We start from the raw sequence: 23,730 nt of genomic DNA, 5'->3' as shown, positions 1-23,730 counted from the left end.
AAAAACCTAAAGCAGAGTGCTGAGTCATCTGCCGTGACCCGGATTTGAACCAGGGTTGCTGCGACCACAACGCAGAGTACTAACCACTACACGATCACAGCTGCGCTGCTGTTTTCCTGTGGATAAAGTTGTCTATCACTGTCAGCTGCTGCTTCCACAAAGACCCAAATCGAAAACCAGGCTGCTGAACCAGGACTGCTGTGAAACTGTCAAATGAATGTCCTGGGTATAAAACTGTCCACCAGTGCTCCTTGAAACTGATACAATTCATAAATATTGAACATCAATTCAGTGGAAATTAGGTTTTCGAATATCCTGGAGATAGCATCTATCTTTTCCCATTTTTGTAAGAATTCATGTGCAAAAGTCATGTGAAAACAAAGGTTGAACTATACAATGAAAAGTAAGAGTTGAGCTAGCCAGGAGTCGAACATAGAATCTTCTGATCTGTAGTCAGACACGTTATCCATTGCGCCACAAGCCCCTCAAATGAAAGTGAGCTTCTGTAAGCCTTAGTGGAGGATTGTCATTGTCCCTCGAACGGGGAAGGCTTTTCTATCAATCGGCAGTAAAAACCTAAAGCAGAGTGCTGAGTCATCTGCCGTGACCCGGATTTGAACCAGGGTTGCTGCGACCACAACGCAGAGTACTAACCACTATACGATCACGGCTGCGCTTTTGCTTTCTTGTGGATAAAGTTGTCTATCACTGTCAGCTGCTGCTTCCAGCAAGACCCAAATCGAAAACCAGGCTGCTGAACCAGGACTGCTGTGAAACTGTCAAATGAATGTCCTGGGCATAAAATTGTCACCAGTGCTCCTTGAAACTGATACAATTCATAAATGTTGAGCATCAATTCAGTGGAAATTAGGTTTTCGAATATCCTGGAGATAGCATCTACCTTTTCCCATTTTTGTAAGAATTCATGTGCAAAAGTCATGTGAAAACAAAGGTTGAACTATACAATGAAAAGTAAGAGTTTAGCTAGCCAGGAGTCGAACCTAGAATCTTCTGATCCGTAGTCAGACGCGTTATCCATTGCGCCACAAGCCCCTTAAAGAAAAGTGAGCTTCTGTAAGCCTTAGTGGAGGATTGTCATTGTCCCTCGAACGGGGAAGGCTTTTCTATCAATCGGCAGTAAAAACCTAAAGCAGAGTGCTGAGTCATCTGCCGTGACCCGCATTTGAAGCAGGGTTGTTGCGACCACAACGCAGAGTACTAACCACTACACGATCACGGCTGCACTGCTGTTTTCTTGTGGATAAAGTTGTCTATCACTGTCAGCTGCTGCTTCCACCAAGATCCAAATCGAAAACCAGGCTGCTGAACCAGGACTGCTGTGAAACTGTCAAATGAATGTCCTGGGTATAAAATTGTCCACCAGTGCTCCTTGAAACTGATACAATTCATAAATGTTGAACATCAATTCAGTGGAAATTAGGTTTTCGAATATCCTGGAGATAGCATCTATCTTTTCCCATTTTTGTAAGAATACATGTGCAAAAGTCATGTGAAAACAAAGGTTGAACTATACAATGAAAAGTAAGAGTTGAGCGAGCCAGGAGTCGAACATAGATTCTTCTGATCTGTAGTCAGACACGTTATCCATTGCGCCACAATGCCCTCTAATGAAAGTGAGCTTCTGTAAGCCTTAGTGGAGGATTGTCATTGTCCCTCGAACGGGGAAGGCTTTTCTATCAATCGGCAGTAAAAACCTAAAGCACAGTGCTGAGTCATCTGCCGTGACCCGGATTTGAACCAGGGTTGCTGCGACCACAACGCAGAGTACTAACCACTATACGATCACGGCTGCGCTTCTGCTTTCTTGTGGATAAAGTTGTCTATCACTGTCAGCTGCTGCTTCCACCAAGACCCAAATCGAAAACCAGGCTGCTGAACCAGGACTGCTGTGAAACTGTCAAATGAATGTCCTGGGCATAAAATTGTCCACCAGTGCTCCTTGAAACTGATACAATTCATAAATGTTGAACATCAATTCAGTGGAAATTAGGTTTTCGATTATCCTGGAGATAGCATCTACCTTTTCCCATTTTTGTAAGAATTTATGTGCAAAAGTCATGTGAAAACAAAGGTTGAACTATATAATGAAAAGTAAGAGTTGAGCTAGCCAGGAGTCGAACCTAGAATCTTCTGATTCGTAGTCAGACGCGTTATCCATTGCGCCACAAGCCCCTCAAAGGAAAGTGAGCTTCTGTAAGCCTTAGTGGAGGATTGTCATTGTCCCTCGAACCAGGAAGGCTTTTCTATCAATCGGCAGTAAAAACCTAAAGCAGAGTGCTGAGTCATCTGCCGTGACCCGGATTTGAACCAGGGTTGCTGTGACCACAACGCAGAGTACTAACCACTATACGATCACGGCTGCGCTTCTGTTTTCTTGTGGATAAAGTTGTCTATCACTGTCAGCTGCTGCTTCCACCAAGACCCAAATCGAAAACCAGGCTGCTGAACCAGGACTGCTGTGAAACTGTCAAATGAATGTCCTGGGCATAAAATTGTCCACCAGTGCTCCTTGAAACTGATACAATTCATAAATGTTGAACATCACAATTCAGTGGAAATTAGGTTTTCGAATATCCTGGAGATAGCATCTACCTTTTCCCATTTTTGTAAGAATTCATGTGCAAAAGTCATGTGAAAACAAAGGTTGAACTATACAATGAAAAGTAAGAGTTGAGCGAGCCAGGAGTCGAACATAGAATCTTCTGATCTGTAGTCAGACACGTTATCCATTGCGCCACAAGCCCCTCAAATGAAAGTGAGCTTCTGTAAGCCTTAGTGGAGGATTGTCATTGTCCCTCGAAGAGGGAAGGCTTTTCTATCAATCGGCAGTAAAAACCTAAAGCAGAGTGCTGAGTCATCTGCCGTGACCCTGATTTGAACCAGGGTTGCTGCGACCACAACGCAGAATACTAACCACTATACAATCACGGCTGCGCTTCTGCTTTCTTGTGGATAAAGTTGTCTATCCCTGTCAGCTGCTGCTTCCACCAAGACCCAAATCGAAAACCAGGCTGCTGAACCAGGACTGCTGTGAAACTGTCAAATGTCCTGGGCATAAAATCGTCCACCAGTGCTCCTTGAAACTGATACAATTCATAAATGTTGAACATCAATTCAGTGGAAATTAGGTTTTCGAATATCCTGGAGATAGCATCTACCTTTTCCCATTTTTGTAAGAATTCATGTGCAAAAGTCATGTGAAAACAAAGGTTGAACTATACAATGAAAAGTAAGAGTTTAGCGAGCCAGGAGTCGAACCTAGAATCTTCTGATCCGTAGTCAGACGCGTTATCCATTGCGCCACAAGCCCCTCAAAGGAAAGTGAGCTTCTGTAAGCCTTAGTGGAGGATTGTCATTGTCCCTCGAACAGGGAAGGCTTTTCTATCAATCGGCAGTAAAAACCTAAAGTAGAGTGCTGAGTCATCTGCCGTGACCCGGATTTGAACCAGGGTTGCTGCGACCACAACGCAGAGTACTAACCACTATACGATCACGGCTGCGCTTCTGCTTTCTTGTGGATGAAGTTGTCTATCACTGTCAGCTGCTGCTTCCACCAAGACCCAAATCGAAAACCAGGCTGCTGAACCAGGACTGCTGTGAAACTGTCTAATGAATGTCCTGGGCATAAAATTGTCCACCAGTGCTCCTTGAAACTGATACAATTCATAAATGTTGAACATCAATTCAGTGGAAATTAGGTTTTCGAATATCCTGGAGATAGCATCTACCTTTTCCCATTTTTGTAAGAATTCATGTGCAAAAGTCATGTGAAAACAAAGGTTGAACTATATAATGAAAAGTAAGAGTTGAGCTAGCCAGGAGTCGAACCCAGAATCTTCTGATCCGCAGTCAGCCGCGTTATCCATTGCGCCACAAGCCCCTCAAAGGAAAGTGAGCTTCTGTAAGCCTTAGTGGAGGATTGTCATTGTCCCTCGAACCAGGAAGGCTTTTCTATCAATCGGCAGTAAAAACCTAAAGCAGAGTGCTGAGTCATCTGCCGTGACCCAGATTTGAACCAGGGTTGCTGCGACCACAACGCAGAGTACTAACCACTACACGATCACGGCTGCGCTGCTGTTTTCTTGTGGATAAAGTTGTCTATCACTGTCAGCTGCTGCTTCCACCAAGCCCCAAATCGAAAACCAGGCTGCTGAACCAGGACTGCTGTGAAACTGTCAAATGAATGTCCTGGGCATAAAATTGTCCACCAGTGCTCCTTGAAACTGATACAATTCATAAATGTTGAACATCAATTCAGTGGAAATTAGGTTTTCGAATATCCTGGAGATAGCATCTACCTTTTCCCATTTTTGTAAGAATTCATGTGCAAAAGTCATGTGAAAACAAAGGTTGAACTATACAATGAAAAGTAAGAGTTGAGCTAGCCAGGAGTCGAACCTAGAATCTTCTGATCCGTAGTCAGATGTGTTATCCATTGCGCCACAAGCCCCTCAAAGGAAAGTGAGCTTCTGTAAGCCTTAGTGGAGGATTGTCATTGTCCCTCGAACGGGGAAGGCTTTTCTATCAATCGGCAGTAAAAACCTAAAGCAGAGTGCTGAGTCATCTGCCGTGACCCGGATTTGAACCAGGGTTGCTGCGACCACAACGCAGAGTACTAACCACTATACGATCACGGCTGCGCTTCTGCTTTCTTGTGGATAAAGTTGTCTATCACTGTCAGCTGCTGCTTCCACCAAGACCCAAATCGAAAACCAGGCTGCTGAACCAGGACTGCTGTGAAACTGTCAAATGAATGTCCTGGGCATAAAATTGTCCACCAGTGCTCCTTGAAACTGATACAATTCATAAATGTTGAACATCAATTCAGTGGAAATTAGGTTTTCGAATATCCTGGAGATAGCATCTATCTATTCCCATTTTTGTAAGAATTCATGTGCAAAAGTCATGTGAAAACAAAGGTTGAACTATACAATGAAAAGTAAGAGTTGAGCTAACCAGGAGTCGAACCTAGAATCTTCTGATCCGTAGTCAGACGCGTTATCCATTGCGCCACAAGCCGCTCAATGGAAAGTGAGCTTCTGTAAGCCTTAGTGGAGGATTGTCATTGTCCCTCGAACGGGGAAGGCTTTTCTATCAATCGGCAGTAAAAACCTAAAGCAGAGTGCTGAGTCATCTGCCGTGAGCCGGATTTGAACCAGGGTTGCTGCGACCACAACGCAGAGTACTAACCACTATACGATCACGGCTGCGCTTCTGCTTTCTTGTGGATAAAGTTGTCTATCCCTGTCAGCTGCTTCTTCCACCAAGACCCAAATCGAAAACCAGGCTGCTGAACCAGGACTGCTGTGAAACTGTCTAATGAATGTCCTGGGCATAAAATTGTCCACCAGTGCTCCTTGAAACTGATACAATTCATAAATGTTGAACATCAATTCAGTGGAAATTAGGTTTTCGAATATCCTGGAGATAGCATCTACCTTTTCCCATTTTTGTAAGAATTCATGTGCAAAAGTCATGTGAAAACAAAGGTTGAACTATATAATGAAAAGTAAGAGTTGAGCTAGCCAGGAGTCGAACCCAGAATCCTCTGATCCGCAGTCAGCCGCGTTATCCATTGCGCCACAAGCCCCTCAAAGGAAAGTGAGCTTCTGTAAGCCTTAGTGGAGGATTGTCATTGTCCCTCGAACCAGGAAGGCTTTTCTATCAATCGGCAGTAAAAACCTAAAGCAGAGTGCTGAGTCATCTGCCGTGACCCAGATTTGAACCAGGGTTGCTGCGACCACAACGCAGAGTACTAACCACTACACGATCACGGCTGCGCTGCTGTTTTCTTGTGGATAAAGTTGTCTATCACTGTCAGCTGCTGCTTCCACCAAGCCCCAAATCGAAAACCAGGCTGCTGAACCAGGACTGCTGTGAAACTGTCAAATGAATGTCCTGGGCATAAAATTGTCCACCAGTGCTCCTTGAAACTGATACAATTCATAAATGTTGAACATCAATTCAGTGGAAATTAGGTTTTCGAATATCCTGGAGATAGCATCTACCTTTTCCCATTTTTGTAAGAATTCATGTGCAAAAGTCATGTGAAAACAAAGGTTGAACTATACAATGAAAAGTAAGAGTTGAGCTAGCCAGGAGTCGAACCTAGAATCTTCTGATCCGTAGTCAGATGTGTTATCCATTGCGCCACAAGCCCCTCAAAGGAAAGTGAGCTTCTGTAAGCCTTAGTGGAGGATTGTCATTGTCCCTCGAACGGGGAAGGCTTTTCTATCAATCGGCAGTAAAAACCTAAAGCAGAGTGCTGAGTCATCTGCCGTGAGCCGGATTTGAACCAGGGTTGCTGCGACCACAACGCAGAGTACTAACCACTATACGATCACGGCTGCGCTTCTGCTTTCTTGTGGATAAAGTTGTCTATCCCTGTCAGCTGCTTCTTCCACCAAGACCCAAATCGAAAACCAGGCTGCTGAACCAGGACTGCTGTGAAACTGTCTAATGAATGTCCTGGGCATAAAATTGTCCACCAGTGCTCCTTGAAACTGATACAATTCATAAATGTTGAACAACAATTCAGTGGAAATTAGGTTTTCGAATATCCTGGAGACAGCATCTACCTTTTCCCATTTTTGTAAGAATTCATGTGCAAAAGTCATGTGAAAATAAAGGTTGAACTATACAATGAAAAGTAAGAGTTGAGCTAGCCAGGAGTCGAACCTAGAATCTTCTGATCCGTAGTCAGACGCGTTATCCATTGCGCCACAAGCCGCTCAATGGAAAGTGAGCTTCTGTAAGCCTTAGTGGAGGATTGTCATTGTCCCTCGAACAGGGAAGGCTTTTCTATCAATCGGCAGTAAAAACCTAAAGCAGAGTGCTGAGTCATCTGCCGTGACCCGGATTTGAACCAGGGTTGCTGCGACCACAACGCAGAGTACTAACCACTATACGATCACGGCTGCGCTTCTGCTTTCTTGTGGATGAAGTTGTCTATCACTGTCAGCTGCTGCTTCCACCAAGACCCAAATCGAAAACCAGGCTGCTGAACCAGGACTGCTGTGAAACTGTCTAATGAATGTCCTGGGCATAAAATTGTCCACCAGTGCTCCTTGAAACTGATACAATTCATAAATGTTGAACATCAATTCAGTGGAAATTAGGTTTTCGAATATCCTGGAGATAGCATCTACCTTTTCCCATTTTTGTAAGAATTCATGTGCAAAAGTCATGTGAAAACAAAGGTTGAACTATATAATGAAAAGTAAGAGTTGAGCTAGCCAGGAGTCGAACCCAGAATCTTCTGATCCGCAGTCAGCCGCGTTATCCATTGCGCCACAAGCCCCTCAAAGGAAAGTGAGCTTCTGTAAGCCTTAGTGGAGGATTGTCATTGTCCCTCGAACCAGGAAGGCTTTTCTATCAATCGGCAGTAAAAACCTAAAGCAGAGTGCTGAGTCATCTGCCGTGACCCAGATTTGAACCAGGGTTGCTGCGACCACAACGCAGAGTACTAACCACTACACGATCACGGCTGCGCTGCTGTTTTCTTGTGGATAAAGTTGTCTATCACTGTCAGCTGCTGCTTCCACCAAGCCCCAAATCGAAAACCAGGCTGCTGAACCAGGACTGCTGTGAAACTGTCAAATGAATGTCCTGGGCATAAAATTGTCCACCAGTGCTCCTTGAAACTGATACAATTCATAAATGTTGAACATCAATTCAGTGGAAATTAGGTTTTCGAATATCCTGGAGATAGCATCTACCTTTTCCCATTTTTGTAAGAATTCATGTGCAAAAGTCATGTGAAAACAAAGGTTGAACTATACAATGAAAAGTAAGAGTTGAGCTAGCCAGGAGTCGAACCTAGAATCTTCTGATCCGTAGTCAGATGTGTTATCCATTGCGCCACAAGCCACTCAAAGGAAAGTGAGCTTCTGTAAGCCTTAGTGGAGGATTGTCATTGTCCCTCGAACGGGGAAGGCTTTTCTATCAATCGGCAGTAAAAACCTAAAGCAGAGTGCTGAGTCATCTGCCGTGACCCGGATTTGAACCAGGGTTGCTGCGACCACAACGCAGAGTACTAACCACTATACGATCACGGCTGCGCTTCTGCTTTCTTGTGGATAAAGTTGTCTATCACTGTCAGCTGCTGCTTCCACCAAGACCCAAATCGAAAACCAGGCTGCTGAACCAGGACTGCTGTGAAACTGTCAAATGAATGTCCTGGGCATAAAATTGTCCACCAGTGCTCCTTGAAACTGATACAATTCATAAATGTTGAACATCAATTCAGTGGAAATTAGGTTTTCGAATATCCTGGAGATAGCATCTATCTATTCCCATTTTTGTAAGAATTCATGTGCAAAAGTCATGTGAAAACAAAGGTTGAACTATACAATGAAAAGTAAGAGTTGAGCTAGCCAGGAGTCGAACCTAGAATCTTCTGATCCGTAGTCAGACGCGTTATCCATTGCGCCACAAGCCGCTCAATGGAAAGTGAGCTTCTGTAAGCCTTAGTGGAGGATTGTCATTGTCCCTCGAACGGGGAAGGCTTTTCTATCAATCGGCAGTAAAAACCTAAAGCAGAGTGCTGAGTCATCTGCCGTGACCCGGATTTGAACCAGGGTTGCTGCGACCACAACGCAGAGTACTAACCACTATACGATCACGGCTGCGCTTCTGCTTTCTTGTGGATAAAGTTGTCTATCACTGTCAGCTGCTGCTTCCACCAAGACCCAAATCGAAAACCAGGCTGCTGAACCAGGACTGCTGTGAAACTGTCAAATGAATGTCCTGGGCATAAAATTGTCCACCAGTGCTCCTTGAAACTGATACAATTCATAAATGTTGAACATCAATTCAGTGGAAATTAGGTTTTCGAATATCCTGGAGATAGCATCTATCTATTCCCATTTTTGTAAGAATTCATGTGCAAAAGTCATGTGAAAACAAAGGTTGAACTATATAATGAAAAGTAAGAGTTGAGCTAGCCAGGAGTCGAACCCAGAATCTTCTGATCCGCAGTCAGCCGCGTTATCCATTGCGCCACAAGCCCCTCAAAGGAAAGTGAGCTTCTGTAAGCCTTAGTGGAGGATTGTCATTGTCCCTCGAACCAGGAAGGCTTTTCTATCAATCGGCAGTAAAAACCTAAAGCAGAGTGCTGAGTCATCTGCCGTGACCCAGATTTGAACCAGGGTTGCTGCGACCACAACGCAGAGTACTAACCACTACACGATCACGGCTGCGCTGCTGTTTTCTTGTGGATAAAGTTGTCTATCACTGTCAGCTGCTGCTTCCACCAAGCCCCAAATCGAAAACCAGGCTGCTGAACCAGGACTGCTGTGAAACTGTCAAATGAATGTCCTGGGCATAAAATTGTCCACCAGTGCTCCTTGAAACTGATACAATTCATAAATGTTGAACATCAATTCAGTGGAAATTAGGTTTTCGAATATCCTGGAGATAGCATCTACCTTTTCCCATTTTTGTAAGAATTCATGTGCAAAAGTCATGTGAAAACAAAGGTTGAACTATACAATGAAAAGTAAGAGTTGAGCTAGCCAGGAGTCGAACCTAGAATCTTCTGATCCGTAGTCAGATGTGTTATCCATTGCGCCACAAGCCCCTCAAAGGAACGTGAGCTTCTGTAAGCCTTAGTGGAGGATTGTCATTGTCCCTCGAACGGGGAAGGCTTTTCTATCAATCGGCAGTAAAAACCTAAAGCAGAGTGCTGAGTCATCTGCCGTGACCCGGATTTGAACCAGGGTTGCTGCGACCACAACGCAGAGTACTAACCACTATACGATCACGGCTGCGCTTCTGCTTTCTTGTGGATAAAGTTGTCTATCACTGTCAGCTGCTGCTTCCACCAAGACCCAAATCGAAAACCAGGCTGCTGAACCAGGACTGCTGTGAAACTGTCAAATGAATGTCCTGGGCATAAAATTGTCCACCAGTGCTCCTTGAAACTGATACAATTCATAAATGTTGAACATCAATTCAGTGGAAATTAGGTTTTCGAATATCCTGGAGATAGCATCTATCTATTCCCATTTTTGTAAGAATTCATGTGCAAAAGTCATGTGAAAACAAAGGTTGAACTATACAATGAAAAGTAAGAGTTGAGCTAGCCAGGAGTCGAACCTAGAATCTTCTGATCCGTAGTCAGACGCGTTATCCATTGCGCCACAAGCCGCTCAATGGAAAGTGAGCTTCTGTAAGCCTTAGTGGAGGATTGTCATTGTCCCTCGAACAGGGAAGGCTTTTCTATCAATCGGCAGTAAAAACCTAAAGCAGAGTGCTGAGTCATCTGCCGTGAGCCGGATTTGAACCAGGGTTGCTGCGACCACAACGCAGAGTACTAACCACTATACGATCACGGCTGCGCTTCTGCTTTCTTGTGGATAAAGTTGTCTATCCCTGTCAGCTGCTTCTTCCACCAAGACCCAAATCGAAAACCAGGCTGCTGAACCAGGACTGCTGTGAAACTGTCTAATGAATGTCCTGGGCATAAAATTGTCCACCAGTGCTCCTTGAAACTGATACAATTCATAAATGTTGAACATCAATTCAGTGGAAATTAGGTTTTCGAATATCCTGGAGATAGCATCTACCTTTTCCCATTTTTGTAAGAATTCATGTGCAAAAGTCATGTGAAAACAAAGGTTGAACTATATAATGAAAAGTAAGAGTTGAGCTAGCCAGGAGTCGAACCCAGAATCCTCTGATCCGCAGTCAGCCGCGTTATCCATTGCGCCACAAGCCCCTCAAAGGAAAGTGAGCTTCTGTAAGCCTTAGTGGAGGATTGTCATTGTCCCTCGAACCGGGAAGGCTTTTCTATCAATCGGCAGTAAAAACCTAAAGCAGAGTGCTGAGTCATCTGCCGTGACCCAGATTTGAACCAGGGTTGCTGCGACCACAACGCAGAGTACTAACCACGACACGATCACGGCTGCGCTGCTGTTTTCTTGTGGATAAAGTTGTCTATCACTGTCAGCTGCTGCTTCCACCAAGCCCCAAATCGAAAACCAGGCTGCTGAACCAGGACTGCTGTGAAACTGTCAAATGAATGTCCTGGGCATAAAATTGTCCACCAGTGCTCCTTGAAACTGATACAATTCATAAATGTTGAACATCAATTCAGTGGAAATTAGGTTTTCGAATATCCTGGAGATAGCATCTACCTTTTCCCATTTTTGTAAGAATTCATGTGCAAAAGTCATGTGAAAACAAAGGTTGAACTATACAATGAAAAGTAAGAGTTGAGCTAGCCAGGAGTCGAACCTAGAATCTTCTGATCCGTAGTCAGATGTGTTATCCATTGCGCCACAAGCCCCTCAAAGGAAAGTGAGCTTCTGTAAGCCTTAGTGGAGGATTGTCATTGTCCCTCGAACGGGGAAGGCTTTTCTATCAATCGGCAGTAAAAACCTAAAGCAGAGTGCTGAGTCATCTGCCGTGACCCGGATTTGAACCAGGGTTGCTGCGACCACAACGCAGAGTACTAACCACTATACGATCACGGCTGCGCTTCTGCTTTCTTGTGGATAAAGTTGTCTATCACTGTCAGCTGCTGCTTCCACCAAGACCCAAATCGAAAACCAGGCTGCTGAACCAGGACTGCTGTGAAACTGTCAAATGAATGTCCTGGGCATAAAATTGTCCACCAGTGCTCCTTGAAACTGATACAATTCATAAATGTTGAACATCAATTCAGTGGAAATTAGGTTTTCGAATATCCTGGAGATAGCATCTATCTATTCCCATTTTTGTAAGAATTCATGTGCAAAAGTCATGTGAAAACAAAGGTTGAACTATACAATGAAAAGTAAGAGTTGAGCGAGCCAGGAGTCGAACATAGAATCTTCTGATCTGTAGTCAGACACGTTATCCATTGCACCACAAGCCCCTCAAATGAAAGTGAGCTTCTGTAAGCCTTAGTGGAGGATTGTCATTGTCCCTCGAAGAGGGAAGGCTTTTCTATCAATCGGCAGTAAAAACCTAAAGCGGAGTGCTGAGTCATCTGCCGTGACCCGGATTTGAACCAGGGTTGCTGCGACCACAACGCAGAATACTAACCACTATACGATCACGGCTGCGCTTCTGCTTTCTTGTGGATAAAGTTGTCTATCCCTGTCAGCTGCTTCTTCCACCAAGACCCAAATCGAAAACCAGGCTGCTGAACCAGGACTGCTGTGAAACTGTCAAATGTCCTGGGCATAAAATCGTCCACCAGTGCTCCTTGAAACTGATACAATTCATAAATGTTGAAAATCAATTCAGTGGAAATTAGGTTTTCGAATATCCTGGAGATAGCATCTACCTTTTCCCATTTTTGTAAGAATTCATGTGCAAAAGTCAGGTGAAAACAAAGGTTGAACTATACAATGAAAAGTAAGAGTTGAGCTAGCCAGGAGCCGAACCTAGAATCTTCTGATCCGTAGTCAGACGCGTTAGCCATTGCGCCACTAGCCCCTCAAAGGAAAGCGAGCTTCTGTAAGCCTTAGTGGAGGATTGTCATTGTCCCTCGAACGGGGAAGGCTTTTCTATCAATCGGCAGTAAAAACCTAAAGCAGAGTGCTGAGTCATCTGCCGTGACCCGGATTTGAACCAGGGTGGCTGCGACCACAACGCAGAGTACTAACCACTACACGATCACGGCTGCGCTGCTGATTTCTTGTGGATAAAGTTGTCTATCACTGTCAGCTGCTGCTTCCACAAAGACCCAAATCGAAAACCAGGCTGCTGAACCAGGACTGCTGTGAAACTGTCAAATGAATGTCCTGGGTATAAAATTGTCCACCAGTGCTCCTTGAAACTGATACAATTCATAAATGTTGAACATCAATTCAGTGGAAATTAGGTTTTCGAATATCCTGGAGATAGCATCTATCTTTTCCCATTTTTGTAAGAATTCATGTGCAAAAGTCATGTGAAAACAAAGGTTGAACTATACAATGAAAAGTAAGAGTTGAGCGAGCCAGGAGTCGAACATAGAATCTTCTGATCTGTAGTCAGACACGTTATCCATTGCGCCACAAGCCCCTCAAATGAAAGTGAGCTTCTGTAAGCCTTAGTGGAGGATTGTCATTGTCCCTCGAACGGGGAAGGTTTTTCTATCAATCGGCAGTAAAAACCTAAAGCAGAGTGCTGAGTCATCTGCCGTGACCCGGATTTGAACCAGGGTTGCTGCAACCACAACGCAGAGTACTAACCACTATACGATCACGGCTGCGCTTTTGCTTTCTTGTGGATAAAGTTGTCTATCACTGTCAGCTGCTGCTTCCACCAAGACCCAAATCGAAAACCAGGCTGCTGAACCAGGACTGCTGTGAAACTGTCAAATGAATGTCCTGGGCATAAAATTGTCCACCAGTGCTCCTTGAAACTGATACAATTCATAAATGTTGAACATCAATTCAGTGGAAATTAGGTTTTCGAATATCCTGGAGATAGCATCTACCTTTTCCCATTTTTGTAAGAATTCATGTGCAAAAGTCAGGTGAAAACAAAGGTTGAACTATACAATGAAAAGTAAGAGTTGAGCGAGCCAGGAGTCGAACATAGAATCTTCTGATCTGTAGTCAGACACGTTATCCATTGCGCCACAAGCCCCTCAAATGAAAGTGAGCTTCTGTAAGCCTTAGTGGAGGATTGTCATTGTCCCTCGAACGGAAGGCTTTTCTATCAATCGGAAGTAAAAACCTAAAGCAGAGTGCTGAGTCATCTGCCGTGACCCGGATTTGAACCAGGGTTGCTGCGATCACAGCGCAGAGTACTAACCACTATACGATCACGGCTGCGCTTTTGCTTTCTTGTGGATAAAGTTGTCTATCACTGTCAGCTGCTGCTTCCACCAAGACCCAAATCGAAAACCAGGCTGCTGAACCAGGACTGCTGTGAAACTGTCAAATGAATGTCCTGGGCATAAAATTGTCACCAGTGCTCCTTGAAACTGATACAATTCATAAATGTTGAACATCAATTCAGTGGAAATTAGGTTTTCGAATATCCTGGAGATAGCATCTACCTTTTCCCATTTTTGTAAGAATCCATGTGCAAAAGTCATGTGAAAACAAAGGTTGAACTATACAATGAAAAGTAAGAGTTGAGCTAGCCAGGAGTCGAACCTAGAATCTTCTGATCCGTAGTCAGACGCGTTATCCATTGCACCACAAGCCCCTCAAAGGAAAGTGAGCTTCTGTAAGCCTTAGTGGAGGATTGTCATTGTCCCTCGAACAGGGAAGGCTTTTCTATCAATCGGCAGTAAAAACCTAAAGCAGAGTGCTGAGTCATCTGCCGTGACACGGATTTGAACCAGGGTTGCTGCGACCACAACGCAGAGTACTAACCACTATACGATCACGGCTGCGCTTTTGCTTTCTTGTGGATAAAGTTGTCTATCACTGTCAGCTGCTGCTTCCACCAAGACCCAAATCGAAAACCAGGCTGCTGAACCAGGACTGCTGTGAAACTGTCAAATGAATGTCCTGGGCATAAAATTGTCCACCAGTGCTCCTTGAAACTGATACAATTCATAAATGTTGAACATCAATTCAGTGGAAATTAGGTTTTCGAATATCCTGGAGATAGCATCTACCTTTTCCCATTTTTGTAAGAATTCATGTGCAAAAGTCATGTGAAAACAAAGGTTGAACTATACAATGAAAAGTAAGAGTTGAGCTAGCCAGGAGTCGAACCTAGAATCTTCTGATCCGTAGTCAGACGCGTTATCCATTGCGCCACAAGCCCCTCAAAGGAAAGTGAGCTTCTGTAAGCCTTAGTGGAGGATTGTCATTGTCCCTCGAACGGGGAAGGCTTTTCTATCAATCGGCAGTAAAAACCTAAAGCAGAGTGCTGAGTCATCTGCCGTGACCCGGATTTGAACCAGGGTTGCTGCGACCACAACGCAGAGTACTAACCACTATACGATCACGGCTGCGCTTCTGCTTTCTTGTGGATAAAGTTGTCTATCACTGTCAGCTGCTGCTTCCACCAAGACCCAAATCGAAAACCAGGCTGCTGAACCAGGACTGCTGTGAAACTGTCAAATGAATGTCCTGGGCATAAAATTGTCCACCAGTGCTCCTTGAAACTGATACAATTCATAAATGTTGAACATCAATTCAGTGGAAATTAGGTTTTCGAATATCCTGGAGATAGCATCTATCTATTCCCATTTTTGTAAGAATTCATGTGCAAAAGTCATGTGAAAACAAAGGTTGAACTATACAATGAAAAGTAAGAGTTGAGCGAGCCAGGAGTCGAACATAGAATCTTCTGATCTGTAGTCAGACACGTTATCCATTGCGCCACAAGCCCCTCAAATGAAAGTGAGCTTCTGTAAGCCTTAGTGGAGGATTGTCATTGTCCCTCGAAGAGGGAAGGCTTTTCTATCAATCGGCAGTAAAAACCTAAAGCGGAGTGCTGAGTCATCTGCCGTGACCCGGATTTGAACCAGGGTTGCTGCGACCACAACGCAGAATACTAACCACTATACGATCACGGCTGCGCTTCTGCTTTCTTGTGGATAAAGTTGTCTATCCCTGTCAGCTGCTTCTTCCACCAAGACCCAAATCGAAAACCAGGCTGCTGAACCAGGACTGCTGTGAAACTGTCAAATGTCCTGGGCATAAAATCGTCCACCAGTGCTCCTTGAAACTGATACAATTCATAAATGTTGAAAATCAATTCAGTGGAAATTAGGTTTTCGAATATCCTGGAGATAGCATCTACCTTTTCCCATTTTTGTAAGAATTCATGTGCAAAAGTCAGGTGAAAACAAAGGTTGAACTATACAATGAAAAGTAAGAGTTGAGCTAGCCAGGAGCCGAACCTAGAATCTTCTGATCCGTAGTCAGACGCGTTAGCCATTGCGCCACAAGCCCCTCAAAGGAAAGCGAGCTTCTGTAAGCCTTAGTGGAGGATTGTCATTGTCCCTCGAACAGGGAAGGCTTTTCTATCAATCGGCAGTAAAAACCTAAAGCAGAGTGCTGAGTCATCTGCCGTGACACGGATTTGAACCAGGGTTGCTGCGACCACAACGCAGAGTACTAACCACTATACGATCACGGCTGCGCTTCTGCTTTCTTGTGGATAAAGTTGTCTATCACTGTCAGCTGCTGCTTCCACCAAGACCCAAATCGAAAACCAGGCTGCTGAACCAGGACTGCTGTGAAACTGTCAAATGAATGTCCTGGGCATAAAATTGTCCACCAGTGCTCCTTGAAACTGATACAATTCATAAATGTTGAACATCAATTCAGTGGAAATTAGGTTTTCGAATATCCTGGAGATAGCATCTACCTTTTCCCATTTTTGTAAGAATTCATGTGCAAAAGTCAGGTGAAAACAAAGGTTGAACTATACAATGAAAAGTAAGAGTTGAGCGAGCCAGGAGTCGAGCATAGAATCTTCTGATCTGTAGTCAGACACGTTATCCATTGCTCCACAAGCCCCTCAAATGAAAGTGAGCTTCTGTAAGCCTTAGTGGAGGATTGTCATTGTCCCTCGAACAGGGAAGGCTTTTCTATCAATCGGCAGTAAAAACCTAAAGCAGAGTGCTGAGTCATCTGCCGTGACCCGGATTTGAACCAGGGTTGCTGCGACCACAACGCAGAGTACTAACCACTACACGATCACAGCTGCGCTGCTGCTTTCCTGTGGATAAAGTTGTCTATCACTGTCAGCTGCTGCTTCCACAAAGACCCAAATCGAAAACCAGGCTGATGAACCAGGACTGCTGTGAAACTGTCAAATGAATGTCCTGGGTATAAAATTGTCCACCAGTGCTCCTTGAAACTGATACAATTCATAAATGTTGAACATCAATTCAGTGGAAATTAGGTTTTCGAATATCCTGGAGATAGCATCTATCTTTTCCCATTTTTGTAAGAATTCATGTGCAAAAGTCATGTGAAAACAAAGGTTGAACTATACAATGAAAAGTAAGAGTTGAGCTAGCCAGGAGTCGAACATAGAATCTTCTGATCTGTAGTCAGACACGTTATCCATTGCGCCACAAGCCCCTCAAATGAAAGTGAGCTTCTGTAAGCCTTAGTGGAGGATTGTCATTGTCCCTCGAACGGGGAAGGCTTTTCTATCAATCGGCAGTAAAAACCTAAAGCAGAGTGCTGAGTCATCTGCCGTGACCCGGATTTGAACCAGGGTTGCTGCGACCACAACGCAGAGTACTAACCACTATACGATCACGGCTGCGCTTTTGCTTTCTTGTGGATAAAGTTGTCTATCACTGTCAGCTGCTGCTTCCACCAAGACCCAAATCGAAAACCAGGCTGCTGAACCAGGACTGCTGTGAAACTGTCAAATGAATGTCCTGGGCATAAAATTGTCACCAGTGCTCCTTGAAACTGATACAATTCATAAATGTTGAGCATCAATTCAGTGGAAATTAGGTTTTCGAATATCCTGGAGATAGCATCTACCTTTTCCCATTTTTGTAAGAATTCATGTGCAAAAGTCATGTGAAAACAAAGGTTGAACTATACAATGAAAAGTAAGAGTTTAACTAGCCAGGAGTCGAACCTAGAATCTTCTGATCCGTAGTCAGACGCGTTATCCATTGCCCCACAAGCCCCTCAAAGGAAAGTGAGCTTCTGTAAGCCTTAGTGGAGGATTGTCATTGTCCCTCGACCAGGGAAGGCTTTTCTATCAATCGGCAGTAAAAACCTAAAGCAGAGTGCTGAGTCATCTGCCGTGACCCGGATTTGAACCAGGGTTGCTGCGACCACAACTCAGAGTACTAACCACTATACGATCACGGCTGCGCTTCTGCTTTCTTGTGGATGAAGTTGTCTATCACTGTCAGCTGCTGCTTCCACCAAGACCCAAATCGAAAACCAGGCTGCTGAACCAGGACTGCTGTGAAACTGTCTAATGAATGTCCTGGGCATAAAATTGTCCACCAGTGCTCCTTGAAACTGATACAATTCATAAATGTTGAACATCAATTCAGTGGAAATTAGGTTTTCGAATATCCTGGAGATAGCATCTACCTTTTCCCATTTTTGTAAGAATTCATGTGCAAAAGTCATGTGAAAACAAAGGTTGAACTATATAATGAAAAGTAAGAGTTGAGCTAGCCAGGAGTCGAACCTAGAATCTTCTGATCCGTAGTCAGATGCGTTATCCATTGCGCCACAAGCCCCTCAAAGGAAAGTGAGCTTCTGTAAGCCTTAGTGGAGGATTGTCATTGTCCCTCGAACCGGGAAGGCTTTTCTATCAATCGGCAGTAAAAACCTAAAGCAGAGTGCTGAGTCATCTGCCGTGACCCAGATTTGAACCAGGGTTGCTGCGACCACAACGCAGAGTACTAACCACTACACGATCACGGCTGCGCTGCTGTTTTCTTGTGGATAAAGTTGTCTATCACTGGCAGCTGCTGCTTCCACCAAGACCCAAATCGAAAACCAGGCTGCTGAACCAGGACTGCTGTGAAACTGTCAAATGAATGTCCTGGGCATAAAATTGTCCACCAGTGCTCCTTGAAACTGATACAATTCATAAATGTTGAACATCAATTCAGTGGAAATTAGGTTTTCGAATATCCTGGAGATAGCATCTACCTTTTCCCATTTTTGTAAGAATTCATGTGCAAAAGTCATGTGAAAACAAAGGTTGAACTATTCAATGAAAAGTAAGAGTTGAGCTAGCCAGGAGTCTAACCTAGAATCTTCTGATCCGTAGTCAGACGCGTTATCCATTGCGCCACAAGCCCCTCAAAGGAAAGTGAGCTTCTGTAAGCCTTAGTGGAGGATTGTCATTGTCCCTCGAACAGGGAAGGCTTTTCTATCAATCGGCAGTAAAAACCTAAAGCAGAGTGCTGAGTCATCTGCCGTGACCCGGATTTGAACCAGGGTTGCTGCGACCACAACGCAGAGTACTAACCACTATACGATCACGGCTGCGCTTCTGCTTTCTTGTGGATAAAGTTGTCTATCACTGTCAGCTGCTGCTTCCACCAAGACCCAAATCGAAAACCAGGCTGCTGAACCAGGACTGCTGTGAAACTGTCAAATGAATGTCCTGGGCATAAAATTGTCCACCAGTGCTCCTTGAAACTGATACAATTCATAAATGTTGAACATCAATTCAGTGGAAATTAGGTTTTCGAATATCCTGGAGATAGCATCTATCTATTCCCATTTTTGTAAGAATTCATGTGCAAAAGTCATGTGAAAACAAAGGTTGAACTATACAATGAAAAGTAAGAGTTGAGCTAGCCAGGAGTCGAACATAGAATCTTCTGATCTGTAGTCAGACACGTTATCCATTGCGCCACAAGCCCCTCAAAAGAAAGTGAGCTTCTGTAAGCCTTAGTGGAGGATTGTCATTGTCCCTCGAAGAGGGAAGGCTTTTCTATCAATCGGCAGTAAAAACCTAAAGCGGAGTGCTGAGTCATCTGCCGTGACCCGGATTTGAACCAGGGTTGCTGCGACCACAACGCAGAATACTAACCACTATACGATCACGGCTGCGCTTCTGCTTTCTTGTGGATAAAGTTGTCTATCCGTGTCAGCTGCTTCTTCCACCAAGACCCAAATCGAAAACCAGGCTGCTGAACCAGGACTGCTGTGAAACTGTCAAATGTCCTGGGCATAAAATCGTCCACCAGTGCTCCTTGAAACTGATACAATTCATAAATGTTGAAAATCAATTCAGTGGAAATTAGGTTTTCGAATATCCTGGAGATAGCATCTACCTTTTCCCATTTTTGTAAGAATTCATGTGCAAAAGTCAGGTGAAAACAAAGGTTGAACTATACAATGAAAAGTAAGAGTTGAGCTAGCCAGGAGCCGAACCTAGAATCTTCTGATCCGTAGTCAGACGCGTTAGCCATTGCGCCACAAGCCCCTCAAAGGAAAGCGAGCTTCTGTAAGCCTTAGTGGAGGATTGTCATTGTCCCTCGAACAGGGAAGGCTTTTCTATCAATCGGCAGTAAAAACCTAAAGCAGAGTGCTGAGTCATCTGCCGTGACACGGATTTGAACCAGGGTTGCTGCGACCACAACGCAGAGTACTAACCACTATACGATCACGGCTGCGCTTCTGCTTTCTTGTGGATAAAGTTGTCTATCACTGTCAGCTGCTGCTTCCACCAAGACCCAAATCGAAAACCAGGCTGCTGAACCAGGACTGCTGTGAAACTGTCAAATGAATGTCCTGGGCATAAAATTGTCCACCAGTGCTCCTTGAAACTGATACAATTCATAAATGTTGAACATCAATTCAGTGGAAATTAGGTTTTCGAATATCCTGGAGATAGCATCTACCTTTTCCCATTTTTGTAAGAATTCATGTGCAAAAGTCAGGTGAAAACAAAGGTTGAACTATACAATGAAAAGTAAGAGTTGAGCGAGCCAGGAGTCGAACATAGAATCTTCTGATCTGTAGTCAGACACGTTATCCATTGCGCCACAAGCCCCTCAAATGAAAGTGAGCTTCTGTAAGCCTTAGTGGAGGATTGTCATTGTCCCTCGAACAGGGAAGGCTTTTCTATCAATCGGCAGTAAAAACCTAAAGCAGAGTGCTGAGTCATCTGCCGTGACCCGGATTTGAACCAGGGTTGCTGCGACCACAACGCAGAGTACTAACCACTACACGATCACAGCTGCGCTGCTGCTTTCCTGTGGATAAAGTTGTCTATCACTGTCAGCTGCTGCTTCCACAAAGACCCAAATCGAAAACCAGGCTGATGAACCAGGACTGCTGTGAAACTGTCAAATGAATGTCCTGGGCATAAAATTGTCCACCAGTGCTCCTTGAAACTGATACAATTCATAAATGTTGAACATCAATTCAGTGGAAATTAGGTTTTCGAATATCCTGGAGATAGCATCTATCTTTTCCCATTTTTGTAAGAATTCATGTGCAAAAGTCATGTGAAAACAAAGGTTGAACTATACAATGAAAAGTAAGAGTTGAGCGAGCCAGGAGTCGAACATAGAATCTTCTGATCTGTAGTCAGACACGTTATCCATTGCGCCACAAGCCCCTCAAACGAAAGTGAGCTTCTGTAAGCCTTAGTGGAGGATTGTCATTGTCCCTCGAAGAGGGAAGGCTTTTCTATCAATCGGCAGTAAAAACCTAAAGCAGAGTGCTGAGTCATCTGCCGTGACCCGGATTTGAACCAGGGTTGCTGCGACCACAACGCAGAATACTAAACACTATACAATCACGGCTGCGCTTCTGCTTTCTTGTGGATAAAGTTGTCTATCCCTGTCAGCTGCTGCTTCCACCAAGACCCAAATCGAAAACCAGGCTGCTGAACCAGGACTGCTGTGAAACTGTCAAATGTCCTGGGCATAAAATCGTCCACCAGTGCTCCTTGAAACTGATACAATTCATAAATGTTGAAAATCAATTCAGTGGAAATTAGGTTTTCGAATATCCTGGAGATAGCATCTACCTTTTCCCATTTTTGTAAGAATTCATGTGCAAAAGTCAGGTGAAAACAAAGGTTGAACTATACAATGAAAAGTTAGAGTTGAGCTAGCCAGGAGCCGAACCTAGAATCTTCTGATCCGTAATCAGACGCGTTATCCATTGCGCCACAAGCCCCTCAAAGGAAAGTGAGCTTCTGTAAGCCTTAGTGGAGGATTGTCATTGTCCCTCGACCAGGGAAGGCTTTTCTATCAATCGGCAGTAAAAACCTAAAGCAGAGTGCTGAGTCATCTGCCGTGACCCGGATTTGAACCAGGGTTGCTGCGACCACAACGCAGAGTACTAACCACTATACGATCACGGCTGCGCTTCTGCTTTCTTGTGGATGAAGTTGTCTATCACTGTCAGCTGCTGCTTCCACCAAGACCCAAATCGAAAACCAGGCTGCTGAACCAGGACTGCTGTGAAACTGTCTAATGAATGTCCTGGGCATAAAATTGTCCACCAGTGCTCCTTGAAACTGATACAATTCATAAATGTTGAACATCAATTCAGTGGAAATTAGGTTTTCGAATATCCTGGAGATAGCATCTACCTTTTCCCATTTTTGTAAGAATTCATGTGCAAAAGTCATGTGAAAACAAAGGTTGAACTATATAATGAAAAGTAAGAGTTGAGCTAGCCAGGAGTCGAACCTAGAATCTTCTGATCCGTAGTCAGATGCGTTATCCATTGCGCCACAAGCCCCTCAAAGGAAAGTGAGCTTCTGTAAGCCTTAGTGGAGGATTGTCATTGTCCCTCGAACAGGGAAGGCTTTTCTATCAATCGGCAGTAAAAACCTAAAGCAGAGTGCTGAGTCATCTGCCGTGACCCAGATTTGAACCAGGGTTGCTGCGACCACAACGCAGAGTACTAACCACTACACGATCACGGCTGCGCTGCTGTTTTCTTGTGGATAAAGTTGTCTATCACTGGCAGCTGCTGCTTCCACCAAGACCCAAATCGAAAACCAGGCTGCTGAACCAGGACTGCTGTGAAACTGTCAAATGAATGTCCTGGGCATAAAATTGTCCACCAGTGCTCCTTGAAACTGATACAATTCATAAATGTTGAACATCAATTCAGTGGAAATTAGGTTTTCGAATATCCTGGAGATAGCATCTACCTTTTCCCATTTTTGTAAGAATTCATGTGCAAAAGTCATGTGAAAACAAAGGTTGAACTATACAATGAAAAGTAAGAGTTGAGCTAGCCAGGAGTCGAACCTAGAATCTTCTGATCCGTAGTCAGACGCGTTATCCATTGCGCCACAAGCCCCTCAAAGGAAAGTGAGCTTCTGTAAGCCTTAGTGGAGGATTGTCATTGTCCCTCGAACAGGGAAGGCTTTTCTATCAATCGGCAGTAAAAACCTAAAGCAGAGTGCTGAGTCATCTGCCGTGACCCGGATTTGAACCAGGGTTGCTGCGACCACAACGCAGAGTACTAACCACTATACGATCACGGCTGCGCTTCTGCTTTCTTGTGGATAAAGTTGTCTATCACTGTCAGCTGCTGCTTCCACCAAGACCCAAATCGAAAACCAGGCTGCTGAACCAGGACTGCTGTGAAACTGTCAAATGAATGTCCTGGGCATAAAATTGTCCACCAGTGCTCCTTGAAACTGATACAATTCATAAATGTTGAACATCAATTCAGTGGAAATTAGGTTTTCGAATATCCTGGAGATAGCATCTATCTTTTCCCATTTTTGTAAGAATTCATGTGAAAAAGTCATGTGAAAACAAAGGTTGAACTATACAATGAAAAGTAAGAGTTGAGCGAGCCAGGAGTCGAACATAGAATCTTCTGATCTGTAGTCAGACACGTTATCCATTGCGCCACAAGCCCCTCAAATGAAAGTGAGCTTCTGTAAGCCTTAGTGGAGGATTGTCATTGTCCCTCGAAGAGGGAAGGCTTTTCTATCAATCGGCAGTAAAAACCTAAAGCAGAGTGCTGAGTCATCTGCCGTGACCCGGATTTGAACCAGGGTTGCTGCGACTACAACGCAGAATACTAGCCACTATACGATCACGGCTGCGCTTCTGCTTTCTTGTGGATAAAGTTGTCTATCCCTGTCAGCTGCTGCTTCCACCAAGACCCAAATCGAAAACCAGGCTGCTGAACCAGGACTGCTGTGAAACTGTCAAATGTCCTGGGCATAAAATCGTCCACCAGTGCTCCTTGAAACTGATACAATTCATAAATGTTGAAAATCAATTCAGTGGAAATTAGGTTTTCGAATATCCTGGAGATAGCATCTACCTTTTCCCATTTTTGTAAGAATTCATGTGCAAAAGTCAGGTGAAAACAAAGGTTG

The 23,730-nt window shown here is 44.2% G+C and overlaps 26 non-coding genes across 26 annotated transcripts; all 26 read right to left on the bottom strand.

The window, feature by feature from the left end:
- Positions 1 to 599: 599 nt before the first annotated feature.
- On the bottom strand, positions 600 to 671 carry trnah-gug (transfer RNA histidin (anticodon GUG)). Its single transcript has one exon. It is a non-coding gene; the product is annotated as a tRNA-His (tRNA).
- A 1,067-nt stretch (positions 672 to 1,738) lies between these two features.
- trnah-gug (transfer RNA histidin (anticodon GUG)) lies at positions 1,739 to 1,810 on the bottom strand. The gene has a single exon. It is a non-coding gene; the product is annotated as a tRNA-His (tRNA).
- Positions 1,811 to 2,120: 310 nt separating this feature from the next.
- On the bottom strand, positions 2,121 to 2,193 carry trnar-acg (transfer RNA arginine (anticodon ACG)). Its single transcript has one exon. It is a non-coding gene; the product is annotated as a tRNA-Arg (tRNA).
- A 1,253-nt stretch (positions 2,194 to 3,446) lies between these two features.
- trnah-gug (transfer RNA histidin (anticodon GUG)) lies at positions 3,447 to 3,518 on the bottom strand. The gene has a single exon. It is a non-coding gene; the product is annotated as a tRNA-His (tRNA).
- A 1,068-nt stretch (positions 3,519 to 4,586) lies between these two features.
- trnah-gug (transfer RNA histidin (anticodon GUG)) lies at positions 4,587 to 4,658 on the bottom strand. The gene has a single exon. It is a non-coding gene; the product is annotated as a tRNA-His (tRNA).
- Positions 4,659 to 6,866: 2,208 nt separating this feature from the next.
- Positions 6,867 to 6,938, bottom strand: trnah-gug (transfer RNA histidin (anticodon GUG)). Its single transcript has one exon. It is a non-coding gene; the product is annotated as a tRNA-His (tRNA).
- A 1,068-nt stretch (positions 6,939 to 8,006) lies between these two features.
- On the bottom strand, positions 8,007 to 8,078 carry trnah-gug (transfer RNA histidin (anticodon GUG)). The gene has a single exon. It is a non-coding gene; the product is annotated as a tRNA-His (tRNA).
- Positions 8,079 to 8,576: 498 nt separating this feature from the next.
- trnah-gug (transfer RNA histidin (anticodon GUG)) lies at positions 8,577 to 8,648 on the bottom strand. Its single transcript has one exon. It is a non-coding gene; the product is annotated as a tRNA-His (tRNA).
- A 1,068-nt stretch (positions 8,649 to 9,716) lies between these two features.
- Positions 9,717 to 9,788, bottom strand: trnah-gug (transfer RNA histidin (anticodon GUG)). Its single transcript has one exon. It is a non-coding gene; the product is annotated as a tRNA-His (tRNA).
- A 1,638-nt stretch (positions 9,789 to 11,426) lies between these two features.
- On the bottom strand, positions 11,427 to 11,498 carry trnah-gug (transfer RNA histidin (anticodon GUG)). Its single transcript has one exon. It is a non-coding gene; the product is annotated as a tRNA-His (tRNA).
- Positions 11,499 to 11,996: 498 nt separating this feature from the next.
- On the bottom strand, positions 11,997 to 12,068 carry trnah-gug (transfer RNA histidin (anticodon GUG)). Its single transcript has one exon. It is a non-coding gene; the product is annotated as a tRNA-His (tRNA).
- Positions 12,069 to 12,374: 306 nt separating this feature from the next.
- trnar-acg (transfer RNA arginine (anticodon ACG)) lies at positions 12,375 to 12,447 on the bottom strand. The gene has a single exon. It is a non-coding gene; the product is annotated as a tRNA-Arg (tRNA).
- Positions 12,448 to 13,700: 1,253 nt separating this feature from the next.
- On the bottom strand, positions 13,701 to 13,772 carry trnah-gug (transfer RNA histidin (anticodon GUG)). Its single transcript has one exon. It is a non-coding gene; the product is annotated as a tRNA-His (tRNA).
- A 309-nt stretch (positions 13,773 to 14,081) lies between these two features.
- On the bottom strand, positions 14,082 to 14,154 carry trnar-acg (transfer RNA arginine (anticodon ACG)). The gene has a single exon. It is a non-coding gene; the product is annotated as a tRNA-Arg (tRNA).
- A 497-nt stretch (positions 14,155 to 14,651) lies between these two features.
- On the bottom strand, positions 14,652 to 14,724 carry trnar-acg (transfer RNA arginine (anticodon ACG)). Its single transcript has one exon. It is a non-coding gene; the product is annotated as a tRNA-Arg (tRNA).
- A 115-nt stretch (positions 14,725 to 14,839) lies between these two features.
- trnah-gug (transfer RNA histidin (anticodon GUG)) lies at positions 14,840 to 14,911 on the bottom strand. The gene has a single exon. It is a non-coding gene; the product is annotated as a tRNA-His (tRNA).
- Positions 14,912 to 15,409: 498 nt separating this feature from the next.
- Positions 15,410 to 15,481, bottom strand: trnah-gug (transfer RNA histidin (anticodon GUG)). The gene has a single exon. It is a non-coding gene; the product is annotated as a tRNA-His (tRNA).
- A 1,634-nt stretch (positions 15,482 to 17,115) lies between these two features.
- trnah-gug (transfer RNA histidin (anticodon GUG)) lies at positions 17,116 to 17,187 on the bottom strand. The gene has a single exon. It is a non-coding gene; the product is annotated as a tRNA-His (tRNA).
- Positions 17,188 to 18,066: 879 nt separating this feature from the next.
- On the bottom strand, positions 18,067 to 18,139 carry trnar-acg (transfer RNA arginine (anticodon ACG)). The gene has a single exon. It is a non-coding gene; the product is annotated as a tRNA-Arg (tRNA).
- A 497-nt stretch (positions 18,140 to 18,636) lies between these two features.
- trnar-acg (transfer RNA arginine (anticodon ACG)) lies at positions 18,637 to 18,709 on the bottom strand. The gene has a single exon. It is a non-coding gene; the product is annotated as a tRNA-Arg (tRNA).
- A 115-nt stretch (positions 18,710 to 18,824) lies between these two features.
- On the bottom strand, positions 18,825 to 18,896 carry trnah-gug (transfer RNA histidin (anticodon GUG)). The gene has a single exon. It is a non-coding gene; the product is annotated as a tRNA-His (tRNA).
- A 498-nt stretch (positions 18,897 to 19,394) lies between these two features.
- trnah-gug (transfer RNA histidin (anticodon GUG)) lies at positions 19,395 to 19,466 on the bottom strand. The gene has a single exon. It is a non-coding gene; the product is annotated as a tRNA-His (tRNA).
- A 2,200-nt stretch (positions 19,467 to 21,666) lies between these two features.
- Positions 21,667 to 21,738, bottom strand: trnah-gug (transfer RNA histidin (anticodon GUG)). Its single transcript has one exon. It is a non-coding gene; the product is annotated as a tRNA-His (tRNA).
- A 310-nt stretch (positions 21,739 to 22,048) lies between these two features.
- trnar-acg (transfer RNA arginine (anticodon ACG)) lies at positions 22,049 to 22,121 on the bottom strand. The gene has a single exon. It is a non-coding gene; the product is annotated as a tRNA-Arg (tRNA).
- A 497-nt stretch (positions 22,122 to 22,618) lies between these two features.
- Positions 22,619 to 22,691, bottom strand: trnar-acg (transfer RNA arginine (anticodon ACG)). The gene has a single exon. It is a non-coding gene; the product is annotated as a tRNA-Arg (tRNA).
- Positions 22,692 to 22,806: 115 nt separating this feature from the next.
- trnah-gug (transfer RNA histidin (anticodon GUG)) lies at positions 22,807 to 22,878 on the bottom strand. The gene has a single exon. It is a non-coding gene; the product is annotated as a tRNA-His (tRNA).
- Positions 22,879 to 23,730: the final 852 nt, after the last annotated feature.

This window comes from Festucalex cinctus, chromosome 1 (assembly GCF_051991245.1).
Source record: "Festucalex cinctus isolate MCC-2025b chromosome 1, RoL_Fcin_1.0, whole genome shotgun sequence".
Lineage (NCBI taxonomy): Eukaryota > Metazoa > Chordata > Actinopteri > Syngnathiformes > Syngnathidae > Festucalex > Festucalex cinctus.
This window is presented reverse-complemented; position numbering and strand designations above follow the sequence as displayed.